Source organism: Leucopleurus acutus, assembly GCF_964270905.1.
Source record: "Leucopleurus acutus genome assembly, chromosome: 14".
Lineage (NCBI taxonomy): Eukaryota > Metazoa > Chordata > Mammalia > Artiodactyla > Delphinidae > Leucopleurus > Leucopleurus acutus.
The window spans coordinates 6,276,716-6,292,142 of record NC_139156.1 but is presented as its reverse complement, the minus strand read 5'-3'; the positions used below and the strand labels follow the sequence as shown (position 1 = coordinate 6,292,142).

At 49.5% G+C, this 15,427-nt stretch overlaps 1 protein-coding gene across 1 annotated transcript in view; it reads right to left on the bottom strand.

The window, feature by feature from the left end:
* Window positions 1-15,427, bottom strand: part of ADAM12 (ADAM metallopeptidase domain 12) — a gene marked incomplete at its 3' end in the record, with an annotated part of 388,619 nt that overhangs the window by 107,729 nt on the left and 265,463 nt on the right. The window lies entirely within an intron of this gene.

Below are 15,427 nucleotides of genomic sequence, written 5' to 3'. Positions count from 1 at the left end.
CCTGAATTATTCATCCTGATCAACTAAATTTCCTAAATAGTTGAAAGGATTCTGAAATACGGTTAAGTATAAACCTATGCTTTTTTTGAACTTACGGTTATCAAAGGCTAAGGGATTGGGAGGGATAAATTAGGAGTTTGGGATTAGCAGATACACACTACTATATACAGTACAGATAAATGACAAGGTCCTACTGTATAGAACAGGGAACTATATTCATTACCTTGTAATAACCTATAATGGAAAAGAATCTGAAAAATAACATACATATAATATATATAATTTATATATATATTTACATAAAACCAAATCACTTTGCTGTACAACAGAAACTAACACAACATTGTAAATCAACTATACTTCCAAAAAAAAGAATTAAAGAAAAGTATGCTTTTTTTGGTATTTTACTTAATTTGTGGGAGTACTGGGCATATAACCCGAGAAAACCATAATTCAAAAAGAGTCATGTACCACGATGTTCATTGCAGCACTATTTACAATAGCCAGGACATGGAAGCAACCTAAATGTCCATCAACGATGAATGGATAAAGAAGATGTGGCACATATATACAATGGAATATTACTCAGCCATAAAAAGAAACGAAATTGAGTTATTTGTAGTGAGGTGGACGGACATAGAGTCTGTCATACAGAGTGAAGTAAGTCAGAAAGAGAAAAACAAATACCGTATGCTAACACATATATATGGAATCTAAAAAATAAATAGGGGCAGGACAGGAATAAAGACGCAGACGTAGAGAATGGACTTGAGGACACGGGGAGGGGGAAGGGTAAGCTGGGACGAAGTGAGAGAGTGGCATGGACATATATACACTACCAAATGTAAAATAGATAGCTAGTGGGAAGCAGCCGCATAGCACAGGGAGATCAGCTCGGTGCTTTGTGACCACCTAGAGGGGTGGGATAGGGAGGGTGGGAGGCAGACGTAAGAGGGAGGGGATATGGGGATACAGGTATACGTATAGCTGATTTACTTTGTTATACAGCAGCAAGTAACACAACAATGCAAAGCAATTATATTCCAATAAAGATGTAAAAAAAAAAGGACACATTTGCTAAATATTTTAACTTGCAGAGACAGAGGTGGCCTTATGCCATGGATCCCAAGGCACGTCTGACCTCTGGAGCAGGACAGAGCTCCAGTAGGCTGTGTCCTCCTTCCTGGAAATGAGCCATGTCAGTTTCTTTAAGTGATGGGGGAACATCGGCCTACACACTGGTTTTCCTCTCTCTTTTCCAATGTGGAATAAGAAGTACTTTAACTTAAAAAGGCTCTTCTTGATGTTGAAATCAGTTTTTTCTTTAGAGAAATGAGAACTTGGGTAACAGTAAACTAGCAGCTCCTAGAGTTCCCACACATCTAGCAACTTCTGTTATTGATCAAGTTGACCGCAATCATAAATGCATACAATTTTCATGCAAAATTCATCTGATTGTACATAGATGCTTCTAACACAGTGACTCAGCCTTTTCTGAGACATGAGCCTCATACTCTCCCCAGAAGAATTCACATCTACGGAGATCCACGGTATTTTGCAGAAAATTTCAGGAGATTCAGGACTATGGATGAGGTCTGTGGGCTCCAGGTTTTAGGGCATCAGTTCCAAGGATGTAAGAAATAGCTTAGGGCTTCCCTGGTGGCGCAGTGGTTGAGAGTCTGCCTGCTGATGCAGGAGACACGGGTTCGTATCCCAGTCCAGGAAGATCTCACATGCCGCGGAGCGGCTGGGCCCGTGAGCCATGGCCGCTGAGCCTGCGTATCCGGAGCCTGTGCTCCGCAACGGGAGAGGCCACAACAGTGAGAGGCCCGCGTACCGCAAAAGAAAAAAAAAAAAAAAAAAAAAAAAGAAGTAGCTTAGTCCTCAAGAAACAGCTGAAAAAGTCGGGTGCTCCACCAGTTTCTTTCAGACGATCTGAGCTTGTTTCCAAAGGATGGAGCTTGAAAGGTGCTCCTATAACATCCACTATTGCTCATTTGTTCAGCCATTCACTCATCCAATGCTTATTGATGGCCCATTTATAGGTGACTATTTAATCGTTCTTAAATTTTAATGGGACAACAGTATTTCAATCCTCAAATAGTATGGAAGGAAAAGGCTCGAGTTGGCAAATATTTATTGTGAATGCAACCGGTGGACCCATCCAAGCTGATCAGTTCATTATTATTCAGCTGGTTTACTCCACCAGCCCTGTTTTGTGAAGTGTTACAGGCAGTGAAAGAAACAGCAAGATCATGTCCAGGATGACCGCAGCCTAACTGAGAAGATCGCGCCGAGACACACGGGGCAGCTGGAAAACACTGGAGAGTTAAGCTGTGTGTTACCAATAATCGCGACACTTAACTGTTCAGAGATGGTGGAGCCAGTGAGGTTTGGCGTAACTGAGAAGTTTCGACTATTTTCAAATCCCACAGATTGATTAAAAGTCATTACATACAGCTGTTCTCTTCTACACCCTGGCCCCCTACTCCCAACCCCCCAAACTACAGTCTTCATGTATCTCCAAGTAGGTCTATTCATATAGACAGGACTTTGGTCATCAGCTCTGGGGTGGCTTGTATGTTTTTCTTTGAAAAGTTCTTTATGAACTAAAACTTAGATTTCTCAGTTTAGAATGGGTGGTAGGACATTTCTGTTTATTAAAGTTGATTTTGAAAAACCCTAAATCAAGAAAAAGATCTTTAAAAAAAAAAGGCCAGGGTAAAGTGGAAAATGAATACCCTTGAGGGGAAAAGAGAGATTGGCTAGAAAGCTGACTTTCCTGCCCTAAGAAGAAAATGACACCGACATTTCATTTTGCATTTAACATTTTCTATTTTGCATTGGATTTCAATAAGCTGAACACTTACAGTAAAATCTGTCACCAAGTTCTAATCATGAGAAGCACATGACCGAAAAAGATTTTCTACTTAATGGAAAATTTCTAGAAATTGTTACTCAGTCATAAAAATGTTCTGGTATCTCCTTTTATCTTTTAAGTCATCCAAAGGCCAGATGTTGAGAAACTGGGGTGAAGCCTTCCCCTTTGCTCCAAACAATTGGCAGCCTATAATACATCTTAATTAAATAATTGCTTTGGACTGTCTTGTGTATAATTAATCATTTAGCTCTAGAGATTGCTGGAAACCACAGTGGACACAAAATTCAAGGATTCGGGGTTTCTGAGATGTGAAAATTTGATGTTCTCACAGCCCTTTCTGGCCCCAAACTAGATAAGCGAATGTAATTTAAGTTGAATGTCATAGGTATTTAGCTGTTAACTTGGAGTTGGAAGTATCTCAGAGTGTGGAATTTAAATCCAGCAGACTTTGAAAGTGGGGTTCTCTTCCCACTGGTAGAGCAGGGGCAGAGAGGTTAGAAGACAGTTGCCAATGTTTGGGAAAGATGAAAACTGTGGGTATCTTCTCTATGGGGAGATTAAGAGGATCTGGAGAACACCGGACTGGCCCTTATGAGGGGAGGATGAGGCCAACTTCCGGGACAGTGAGTGGTGGTGAATGGGAGAAGCAGAAGAGAGGGGCGGTTGGAGATGACGAGGGCCACCCCTCATGGCACTCTGCCTAGGATCCAGGCTCAGTGGATCCCCATAGAGCACAGCTCGGGTCATTTTCCCTGCTGTTGAGGGCACACAGGTAGCTGGAGGTACAGGTGGGACACCGTCTCCACCCAGGTATCCGAGGCTTGAGATGTTCAGCCCCTGCGCTCTCCTGCCTGCCTCCCTCCCGTGCTGTCTTGAGAGGGTTGTAGGGCCGGAAACAGGGACGACTGTGACAGAGGAAGAAGTCAAAGGGGAAGGGGCCGAAGAAATGGAGCTGCTGCTTTGAAAACAGGCAGGCTTACTTTAAATTTCAAAACCCTATTGTTTTTCCTTCAATGGAAACAAAGAGGACTCTATTAAAATTTTAACGGCTTCAATATTAAATAGATTTACTATTTTCTTAGCTTTCAAAGTGATAACTCAGGGGACCTACACTTCCTCAAGATAAGTTTCTGTCCTTCTCGAAATTCCGTTTTTAATCTCCAAAGCAATGGTGAGTCAGGCAATAACACAGCTGAATGGCGTTGTTCCTCATATGATTTTTCTTTCTACTCCCAGGCCAGCAGGGTAGTGGCACATGGATTCTGATGACCTGTGATCAGACGATGATTCAAAAATGGGAATTAACCTTGCTAATTCTGTGTTCAATTGCTAACTGCATTTTCTTGGAAATAGACTTTGGGGCTCAAAACTGTGCTGCCAGTCGTGTTAGAGATGCAGTTGGCATGAAATTGAATTCCAGTCCTTTTTGGGAGGAGCTCACGGGTAAAAGCGGTATCCCACCTCATCTGTGTTTGATACCCAGTGATGGCAGCAGTATTAGTGAACACGGTAGCACCATCAGGTTTATTTTCAATAAGTAATTCCCATGGGAACTACTCATGTATAATCAAAACAAATATTCATTCTCCCCTGCTACGTACAAAGCACCAGGCTAGCTCCCACGGAACCCATGAAGGCATTTCACCTATGGTTCCCATTTCAAATGTAATTCATAATCAGGTTTGGGAGACATGACCAAAGAGGTAAAACAAACTGTTATAAAAAATGTTAAGGGTAGCTATTACTACCATATGCCAACACACATATATGGAATCTAAAAAAAAAAATGGTTCTGAAGAACCTAGGGGTTAGGTCAGGAATAAAGACGCAGATGTAGAGAATGGACTTGAGGACACAGGGAGGGGGAAGGGGAAGCTGGGAGAGGTGAGAGAGTGATACTGACATATATACACTACCAAATGTAAAACAGATAGCTATCGGGGAAGCAGCCGCATAGCACAGGGAGCTCAGCTCAGTGCTTTGTGACCACCTAGAGGGGCGAGATAGGGAGGGTAGGAGGGAGATGCAAGAGGGAGGGGATCTGGGGACATGTGTATACGCATAGCTGATTCACTTTGTTATACAGCAGCAACTAACACAACAATGTAAAGCAATTATACTACAATAAAGATGTTAAAAAAAAAAGAATAGCTATTACTGGCACATCAATAATAACAATAGCAGCTACGACTGATGGTTACCCTGAGCCAGGCTCCTTTCTAGAAGTAACAGCTCTATTGAGAAATAATTCACCAAGCATTAAGCTCGCTCTTTCAAAGCATGCGATTCAATGGTTTTTTAGTATATTCACTGAGTTGTACAAACATCACCACCGTCTAATTCCAGAATGTTTTCATCACCCCTAAAGCAAACCCTGTACCCTTAGCAGTCACTCCTTCCCCTTCCCTGCCGCCATGAACCAGGCTCTTGTAGCCTCTGTTTTCTCTAATATTTACAGCAGTCCTCTAAAGCTGGTATGATGAGCCTCTTTCATTAAGAGGAAGCCAATGACGAGAGCCCATGGTCTCTGTGCTTCCCCAAAAGATATATCCAAGTCTTCATCCCCGTTACCTGTGAATATAAACCTTCAAAAGGGGGGAGGGGACTTCCCCACCAGTCCGGTGGTTAAGACTCCCGTGCTTCCAATGCAGGCGGCGATGGTTCGATCCCCTGGATGGGGAACTAAGATCCCACGTGCCGCGTGGAGCAGCAAAAAACCAAAAAACAACAGGGGGCAGTGGTTTGCAGATGTGATTCAGCGGAGGATATCAAGATAAGATTATCCTGGATTTAGGGTGGGCCCTAAATTCAATGACGTGTGTCCCCATAAGAGACAGAAAAAAGAGAAGACACAGACACACAGGGGCGAAGGCCCTGTGGACAGAGGCAGAGACTGGAGTGATGCGGCCACAAGGCCAGGAACGCTGAGGACTGCCAGGAACCAGGAGAGAGGCATGGATGGACTCTCCCTCAGAGCCTCCAAAAGGAACCAACCCTGCCAACACCTTGATTTCAGGCTTCTGGCCTCCAGAACTGCGAGAGAAGACATTTCTGTTGCCTTAAAGCCCCCCAGTTTGCGGTCATTTGTTACGGCAGCCCTAGGAAACCAACACAGGCACACAGCTGGTCAGTGGCAGAGCCAGGATTCCCCAGACGGGCCTGGCTCCCAAGCCTGCTCCCTTGCCTTTGGCCACTCTGGATGGTCAGCCCCTCTCCTGAGTCACCAAGGACTCGTGCCAGGGTGGGCGCAGCTGAATTCCAAGTGCAAAATGCCAGCGAAACTCAGCGCTGCCCAGAGGCTGGGCAGTTAGCCCAGTGCTGACCTAGGAATGGTTGACAAACAGCCCATGTGAAACGGGGGCCTTGAAGGGAGTTCTGGAGGATGGGGGGGACCTGCAGGTGTGGGGAGCTCAGGGGCCAGATGAACGGCCTTGAAGAAGCAAGAGTGCAGTGAGAGAAAGGTCAGCGTGTGCTCAGAAAGAAACACTGGGGCTGAAATGGAGACGTGCGGAAGGATAGCGGGGCCACAGAAGGAGGGCGGGCACTGGACCTGGGCGGTGGTCGATGCCAGGCAAGGCGCTCACGTTGGCTTTAGACCTCGGGCTGCACCTGTGGCCTCGTCACCCACCGTGCCGCACACGCTTTGCGCAGAAGACAATATTGCGTCTTCTATGCACTTCCAGCTCCCAACTGCTGGGACTTGTCTCTTGCTGGCCCCTCTTCCTCTGCCTTTCCCCACCTCCATCCCGGGACCTCTATCAAATCCACCGGCTCCTTGCCTTGTAACCGGTGGCAGCCACCCCTCTGGCCTGCGGGATGCAGCTGCTTTGGGGCCACGTCTTCACCCAAAGGCTCCCACCGTTCCCGGGCAGCCCTCGGGCAGAGGCTTCCAGGCTGAAGCATAACCTCTGAGGTCCAGGTTAGCCATACCTCCCTGCAGGATTCCCTGGGCCCTTCTGCCGAGTTTCCCGTGTGGTTTTGTGTACAACTACTTCACGGAACTTGCTTCCTCCTATTAAAATGATGTCTGGCTGCAGTGATCAGTGTGTGAGGAGGTGACGGCTGAACAGCCGTGGAAACACTGTTGCACAAGCACGTGGGTGAACAGGGGCTCTGACATGTAGGCCGTGGGGAGCCGTGTGGTTTTGAGTGCAGAGGGTGGCGGGACTTATGTTCGAGCAGTGTTTTTGAAACACGACCTTCTGGAATGTGTAAGATGGATGGGAAGGGAAGGGTGGAGGAAGCATGGGTGCGACGCAATTTGAAAATCCTGGAGGGAGGGAGGGCTGCTCTGGGGTGGCGACGGGGGAATGGGGAAGGGGAGATGGATGAGGGAGATGCTGTAAGGGGTGGCCGTGGGAGGGGCTGGTGACTGCCAGAGGTTATCAGAGATCCCCCTGGGGGCCAAGCTAGGAGCCTGGGATGGGCTGGACCTTGAATGGAAAAGAGTTCGGGGGTGGGGGGCCAGTCTGGGGACCAGGGAGTTGGGATTTGGACATTCTGAATTTTGAATGAGAGTAGAGCCTGGGAGAACTGAGATTGACCTTGGGGGTCCTTCAGGGTGGGGACCAGAGCAGCCTTGGAGATGGTGCAGAAGGGCTCCAAACGCAGCTGTGGTTCCCACAGATGTTTACACAGGATGACGGAATGAATATCTCCATGGAGGAAGAGGAAGGGAGAAGGAGAGCCCTCACCAGAGGTGGCGTGGCCTGCGGGGTGGAGGGGAGCCAGCCGAGCCCAGCCCGATAGAAGCTAGGGGAGCAGAAGGTCACAGAACAGAGGTCAAGGTCAAATTAACTTCACCTCCCACTCTAAGCTAATTTCTTTCTTAACGTGATCTACTGCACTTTAAAGATTTTTTAAAAATTTGAACTGGCTGGGATTAAGTTTCACTGACCACTTGATGGCTCGGGGAGGGCACATATATTCCACCAATGTTTATTGAGTACCTATAACGTGCCAGGTTCTAGACAGTGCTAGGGTGGGCCCAGGGCCCTGCTTTCCTAGCAGACAGGACAGCAAAGGCAAGTTTATCTCCACGTGCCTGACTTTTTGGCCCCTTAGACCTTTTGCCATGGGCCATTCAGGTTGAGCTGTGACATCTGGAAAACCCACATCCACCCAGATCAGCGAACACCCAAGTCCAGCTGAGAGGTACCAGGGAGGATGGCGGGCAACTCCTCGGCATCCTTGGACGTGGCCAGTCCTTCAGGAGGGCTGAGGCTCATTTCCCAGCACTCGCCTCACTCCCTCTGACTTGTTTTCCTCCTAAGATCCTTTTTTCACTTTCTCGGCTGAGATTTCTGGTCAATGTCTTCAAATGGATCAATTCAATGTGTTTGTTAAATTATAAATATCAACACTGCATCAAAGCAGAACTTTTCCTTTCTTTCTTTTTTAAAAAATGATGGTTGTGACGGCCCTGATTGCTAAATTGCAAATGATTTCTTTCATTATAATGGTATTTCTGATTCCATGGACCATAACACTGGTCAATTCTACCCTTTGAAAAGTAAGTTGATTGACTACTTTTCAATAGTGTAGTGGAGCAAGAAGTATCCCTGCCTTTTGTGTTATATTTGATCTCATTATATAAAACGTGGTGCAGTAAACTTTGTTACATAATTAAAATCAATGCAAGACATTAAAGGAACACAGCAACGTGTGGACTTATTCAGGTACCAAATAACCTGGCATCTGAGTATTTTTATTTCATTGAATTTTTAAAAGCATCTTGTGCCGTCTCCCACATCTAAGGCCAGTGCTGAGAGCTTATCAGACATGTTCCCTATTCTGAAGGTCCTTACAGCAGGGTAGTGAAAGCACAAGGTACAGTCATCGACTGTAAGTGAGCCAAAGCAGGACGGGCGCCTTAACCCAGGGGTGTGAACAAATCTCTAGGAAGCGCCTGCTATGCTACAGGCACTGTGCTGCGGAAGCCAGGGCTGCCTGTGATGGAACAGGCGAGGCAGGGTTGAGCCGCATGGCAAGGAGTGGCTGGGAGGCCAGGGTGGGCTTCGTGGAGGAGGCATCGTTTGATTTGGGCCTTGGTGGGAGAGTGAACCTTCCAAAGCCACTGAGAGATGGGGAGAGGAGTGTGTTCCAGGCCAAGACACAGCAGGGATAAAGGCAGTGAGACACGTGTAGGGCATGTTCCAGAAACATGGAGAAAACAGTGGGGCTGGAATGGGGGAGGGGTTCCTCAGGGTAGAGGACGATGGGGCTGAAAAAGAAGGTTGGATCCAAGTTGCGCCAAAGATCTAGTGGAGCAAATATGGAACAAGGAGTCAGCCAGACTTGGGTTGGAGATGGAGTTTTGCCCATTACAGCTGAGGCACTCTGGGGAAGCCACTTTCCCAGGCTTTGCTTCCTCAACCATAATCTGAGGGATGTAACACCTGCCTACAGCTTAGGGAGCGTCGCACGAGAACGTGCCAAGGCTTGGTGTCAATGCACGAGATGCCTCTCTCCTGAGACAGCAGCTGTGACTAGGAAGGGGGTGACAGCATCCTTTGCTGTGAGCACCTGCAGCTCTGAGCTGAAGCATCAGGACCAGGCTCCCGGTGACTGAACCTCAGCTGCCCTGTAAAGCAGTGGCGCTAACACCTGTCCCTGCCGTCCTGAAAGCAGAAATTGTGATGATGGCAAAGAGTAAAGTATGACATAGCCTGTTTGTCATCACCCTTGGGGGTGTGTGTGTGTGTGTCTGCGCGTGTGCGCCTGTGTGCGAGAGCACATGTAAAAGCGTGAGTGTGTAGGTGGGAGTGTGTGTACACCTCGTGCTCAGGTATCCTAAACTCCACTTAAAAATGAAGTTGTCATTACAACGAATACCTAGTTTACAACTCTAGATACCAGTTTCCTCATCTGTTACGTGAATGCTTCCCTTAAGTCGATCAAAGCACAGGTGATTCCCTAAGAAATTAAGCCTCGTTTTAACCACCATGCCCGCAGGGGATGGGAAAACTCTTGGCTCATTCCAAAATTGTGAGCCCCCAAGAGTCCTTATGCCAGATTTCCAAGCAGAAGCTCGGAGGTGGAGCAACAGAAGAGGAAGAGACGGTGAGAGGCAGGCTCTTCCCCACTAAGGGTCTCACGCTCTAACCAGGGAGCTGGAAGGGGACAGCAGTGTGGTGTTTGTGAATCAGATCAGGACACAGTGACATGGCTATTGGGATGCCCTGGCAGGAGCGAGCCAGGACTGGACGTCTGTCCCCTTACAAAACACAGCGGCTAAGCTCCTCTGGGACAGGGGCAGAATTCTCTCCGCATCGCTGGAACATGGTACCCATGCGTGACAGTGTCAAGGAGCATCTGGTGCTCATGGGATGCTCGTGGGCTTAGGGACGCAGGAGCAGGGCCGAGGCACGAAGCAGCGAGAGCAACAACAGAGACCAGGAGAACCATGAACGCTGCGCGGACACTGTGCTAACGAGGGCTGGGCATCTTGGGGAGACGCACGATATGGTACAAAACTAACTTATGGCCCGAACTTCCCGTTTGACTTGGAGTCCTTTCAAAGGAAGGATAAGCTCTATGGCGGCACTCGTTTTTATGACCTGCTTTCCGCGTTGCACTTCATTCCCTCCATTCAAGAGCTGTTTCCTCTTTAATCCCCCTTTCTGCTGGGATCTCCATGCGTTGCTCTCTCCTTATCTTTTCCCCTTCAAGCTTCAAATGAAGAAGGATGACTTGTTTGCTTCCCTCCTCTCTTCTCTCTTCCAGGACAGAGCTTTCCTTGCCTGCCTGCCCGTCTTTGATCAGCCTTTTTGAAGCAAAGCAGGATGTTCCTTCTCTGCTTTTTCTCTGCAAAACTGTAATCTGCTGGGCTCTAATTAATGCATCCCCTAGGACGCTCGAGTTTTCCTCCACATTCCTAGCTCTGAATGTATTTGGGGGTCACACCATATTTCACATAATTTTTAATTCTATATTCTTTCTCAAAATTTACCAGGCTGGTGCTCCTCTGGTTGCATTTTTATTTCCCCTCGCGATTGATTCTTCTGCCAGGAAGCAGTTGATCGAACACAGCTTTCTCTCTGGTCTGATTCTCTCCTCGCAAGATCATGAAGTTGACTACATAACTCCGGAATTTCTCTGTTGATGCACGGTCTGCTGCTTTTGTAACAACAGCACAAAGATCTGGGAAATTAAAATTCTCAGGAGCTCCATCCCCACGCAGCAGCTTGCTCCGTCAGTGTTCCCACCCCGTCTTGGTGGTCGACACCAGACGACGCAGCGCTCGCTCCCCTGACTCTGCCTGGAGCCCCAGCCATAAGTATTTCACAGTATTCCTCTTTGCCAAGTTGTGCTCTGTGCCAGGTACCCGGGGTGGGGCGGGTGGACATTCTCCAGGTGCCGGAGACAGGAGGTGGTCCTGAGACTCAGACGCTCTGCAGAATCTGGTCAGAGAGATGGGCCCCTCTGTGAGGGAGAAACCGGGGACCCTGCCAGTTACCTGTGCCTTTGGGGGACAGGCCTGGGCTGAAGGACAGGGAGTAGAGAGCAAGTGGCACGGCCAAGCACAGGGGGCAGATCTGTCCTATTTAAACGTTACTCAGGAATACTCTACCCAGTCGTTCATCTTCATAATTTAAAACTAATTAGTTAATGTCACTGGTTTGCAGATTGTTTTATTTAGTGTAAAAAGGAGCTATTAGGAATTCCCTTGAAGGTACCCTCATCTCTTTATCCATCAAGGGTTTGATGCCCTATGAAAACCACCTGCAAGTTAACAGACCAACCCGGACGTCTCCATTTACGCCTGGTCTCAGTTTCGCTAGCTTAGAGTTTTCACAAACATGTGGAAGCTGTTGTTGGAGTTGGCCTGTAGTTTCTGTGTGTCCCTGGCGCTCATCTGTCCTTTTTCTGGTTTTCCTTCATGTACCCACCCTTCTCCCCAGCCCGCACCAGCCCCTGAGGCTGGGTGTGGTTCACACTCAGCCTGGCCCAGGGGTTGGGCACATAACCTGTTAAATTAGAGCATTCCACCCACCACTTCCCTGGTGGCGCAGTGGCTGGGAGTCCGCCTGCCAATGCAGGGGACAGGGTTCGAGCCCTGGTCTGGGAAGATCCCACATACCGCGGAGCAACTGAGCCCGTGTGCCACAACTACTGAGCCTGCACTCTAGAGCCCACAAGCCACAACTACTGAGCCCACGTGCCACAACTACTGAAGCCCGCACGCCTAGAGCCTGATTGTTTCAGGGAGGGGCCCACGACCCAATGAAGGACAATAAGTTGCATTTTGAGGACTTTTGCTGAGCTTAAAAGAAGGGTCCTTTCTTCTACTTGCCCTCTGAGGATGTAAGTCTGGAGCTGCCTGAAGACCCTCTGTCACCGCAAAAATAAACAGTGCCTGAGAATGAAATCAACACAGAAGAAGGTAGAGGCCAAAGATGGAGAGAGAATGGATTCTGATAACATCAGTTAGGCCCTGTAACCAGTCATATCTGAAGCCGTCTCTGGACTTTTCGATAGCATGAATCTACCTCTATGCTTGGTCTTTAAGCCAGTTTGAATTAGCTTTTATGTTCTTTGCACACAGTGACCTCTATGTTAATTTGAAGGTTGGAAATATCTAGTCTTCAAAACAGGTCCATCTTTTAGGTTCCAGAGAGGTGTGACAGTAAAGTGCCGACTTCCCGTGCATGTGTTAGAGACTCTCTACTTTCAGGTGTATTGGACACCACACAGGAGAGGGGCGACTGTAATTCTCAGGTGTGTGTGGTCCTGTGTGCTCCACCTGGCTCTCGTAGGAGCAGTGTGGCCCTGCACGGAATTAACCCAGAAGCACGGCATGCTCACGCCTCCCTGACTGGCCCAGTCCCAGAATCAAAGAACGTTAAGACCGTCTCAGGGGGCTGATCCTGTGTGCTCCACCTGGCTCTCGTAGGAGCAGTGTGGCCCTGACTGGCCCAGTCCCAGAATCAAAGAACGTTCAGACCGCCTCAGGGGGCTGATGCGTTTTCCATTGGCTGCCCACTCAAGGTCAGGCACAGGGCTGGGCTTTCCTATGGGCCACTGCACTTATTTTCACAACCACCAGTCTCGGCTAGAGTCTTTATCTCCATTTTAAATACAAGGCAACTGGCGCTCAGAGAGGCCCAGTGACGGGTCGCTGCTTGGGCTATTGTGCTCCGGGACATGGATGTCTATCTGATGATCCCAGAGGGCCTACCTCCAATTGGTCTCTCACCTTGGCCCAGATGCCAGCAGGGCTGACCCCACCCTGTCCTTCATCTCTGTGTCCTCCAGGTGCCTGTGCCTGGTTTTCCAGGAGAACTGGGCCCTTAGCCCCACACAGCCCTTCAGTCCTCTAACTGATCCCACCCTCCTCCCTCGGCCCCTCAAACCTTCCCACTGTGCCCTGGAGACTCATGGTCCCCCTCGAACTGCCCTCCCCCTGACGCGTTCCTGAATGTTCCCATCACCTCCTCACCCCAGCCCACGTTTGCTGCTGTGGTTTCCCTGCGTGGGACTGGAGCGGGTGAAGGGGCAGGGGAGCCAGTTCTGAACAGACTGTTAGATTCCAATGGTAAATACTTAAAAATGAATCCGGTATCTCAAGGACTGGGGGAGACGTGAGGAAACAGAACCCCCGTCCTCTGATGGTCAGAGTGGAAACCGGGGGGGCACGCTGGCAGGACACGGCGGCAGGACTGGGCAGGTCACACCCTTCCCTCCTTCGGGCGCCTCCATTGGAGCCACGCCCCGGTCACGGAGCCTGAGGCCTGCGGGGCCGGTCACTGGCAGCTGAGAGAGACTGGAAACCACCTAAATGCACGTGGCGGAGAAAACGAGAGGAAGCGCGGGTGTCTGTGGAACGGAAGTATGTGCGTGGTGAGGGAAGAGGCCGCCCCTCACGCGCCAGGAAGGACGATGCCCAAACGATGCTGAGTGCAGACACCGACCGCAGGGCACACGGCACCGCAGGGCACACGGCGCTGCCCTCCTTCACGTACATGTAAGGCGCGCAGGTGGCCCACGCCACGAAGAACAGCAGCGGCCGGGGGGACACGTGTTGGGTGGGGGTCGGCGGGGGGTTGTGTGTGTGGTGTGCACGTGGGGCAGGGACGCCCCAGGAAAGGACGGGCATGGGGATGTGCAGCCGGAGGCCCGGCTGCACCCTCCCTCAGGCCGGTCCAGCCGCCAGCCGGGCCCAGGGCTGCGCGTGCTGACCAGGCCGCGGCCAGACTCAGGTGCTGTTATTCTGGAGAATTCCGTCCACTAGCGGCTGTACTGTCTGTCCGTAAGAGCCGCCAATGCGATTACTCATTAATTCAAGAGTACCTGCAAATGCTCACAGCGCGGCAGGACTCACAGGAGGAGAGGGTGCCAAGAGCGCCGCCTCCGCTCCCCTGCGCGGGGCATCTGTCTCCATCCACAGTCGCTAAACCCCGACCAGGGCCCCTGATCTCCACTTCGCTCCCGTTGTGGTTAGTGTGTTAAGTGTGCTGAGTTGTCCAAGGTGCATTGTGTGCCTGGGGTATGTTGTGTGTGGCATGTTGTGTGTGTGTTGTGTTGATATGTGTGGTATGTTGTGTGCGATAAATTGTGTGTGTGTTACAGGGTGTCTGTGGTGCTTGTACTGTGTGTGTTGTGGTGTGTGGTACATAGTGTGTGGTACGTGTGTGCTAAGGTGTGTATGTGTGGTATGTGTAGTATATTGTGTGGTATGTATGTGGTGTGTGTGGTATATTGTGTATGTGTGTGTGGTGTGTATGTTGTGTGTGTGTGTTATATTGTGTGTGTGTGGTGTGTATGTGGTGTGTGTGTTATATTGTGTGTGTGTGGTGTGTATGTGGTGTGTGTGGTATATTGTGTGTGTGTGGTGTGTATGTTGTGTGTGTGTGGTATATTATGTATGTGTCTGTGGTATGAATGTGGTGTATGTGGTATATTGTGTGTCTGTGGTGTGTATGTTGTGTGTACGGGGTGTGCACCGAGGTTCCTTCTCCGCCATGGCATGCAGTACTCGCAGACCCACGGCGCAGTCCCGCGCTCCCTGGGCCGCCGCTGTCCCGGGCCCTCCGTCCTTCCCTCCGCAGACCTGCACTCTGGTGGCAGCGGCCAAAGCAAAGCAGGACTTTGAGGACACAAGCTGCTAGTTCACAAACTAGATAGATAAACCCAGTCAAGAGGCTGAGGCAGCTGGGAATCTGTCAACAGACTGGTCTTCCTGGGGAGCCCACAGAGCCCGCCAGGGCCGGTTGCTGTGACTGGAAGGCAGGGCTGGCTCGTCCTCGGCAGCAGAAGGGATTGTTTCCTGCATCGGGCAGGGGCCCCTGCCACCCAGGCCCATACTCAGCTCCCCTGGATCTGTGCTCAGTCAGCCCCTCACTTCGTGTCCTAGTGAGAAGAGGCCCTTTTCATTTTTATTAAGCAAGCAGCTGAAATGCTAATACCTAATGTCCTATCTTTTTAACACTGGGAGTTGTTTGGCATCAAGCCACAAAAACAAAAGATATTCCCCAAATCCTTGGCTGCTGAAACCCAGCCAACCTACCAGGCCTGAGAACAGCCTTGAAAGAGGAGCGGCGAAGG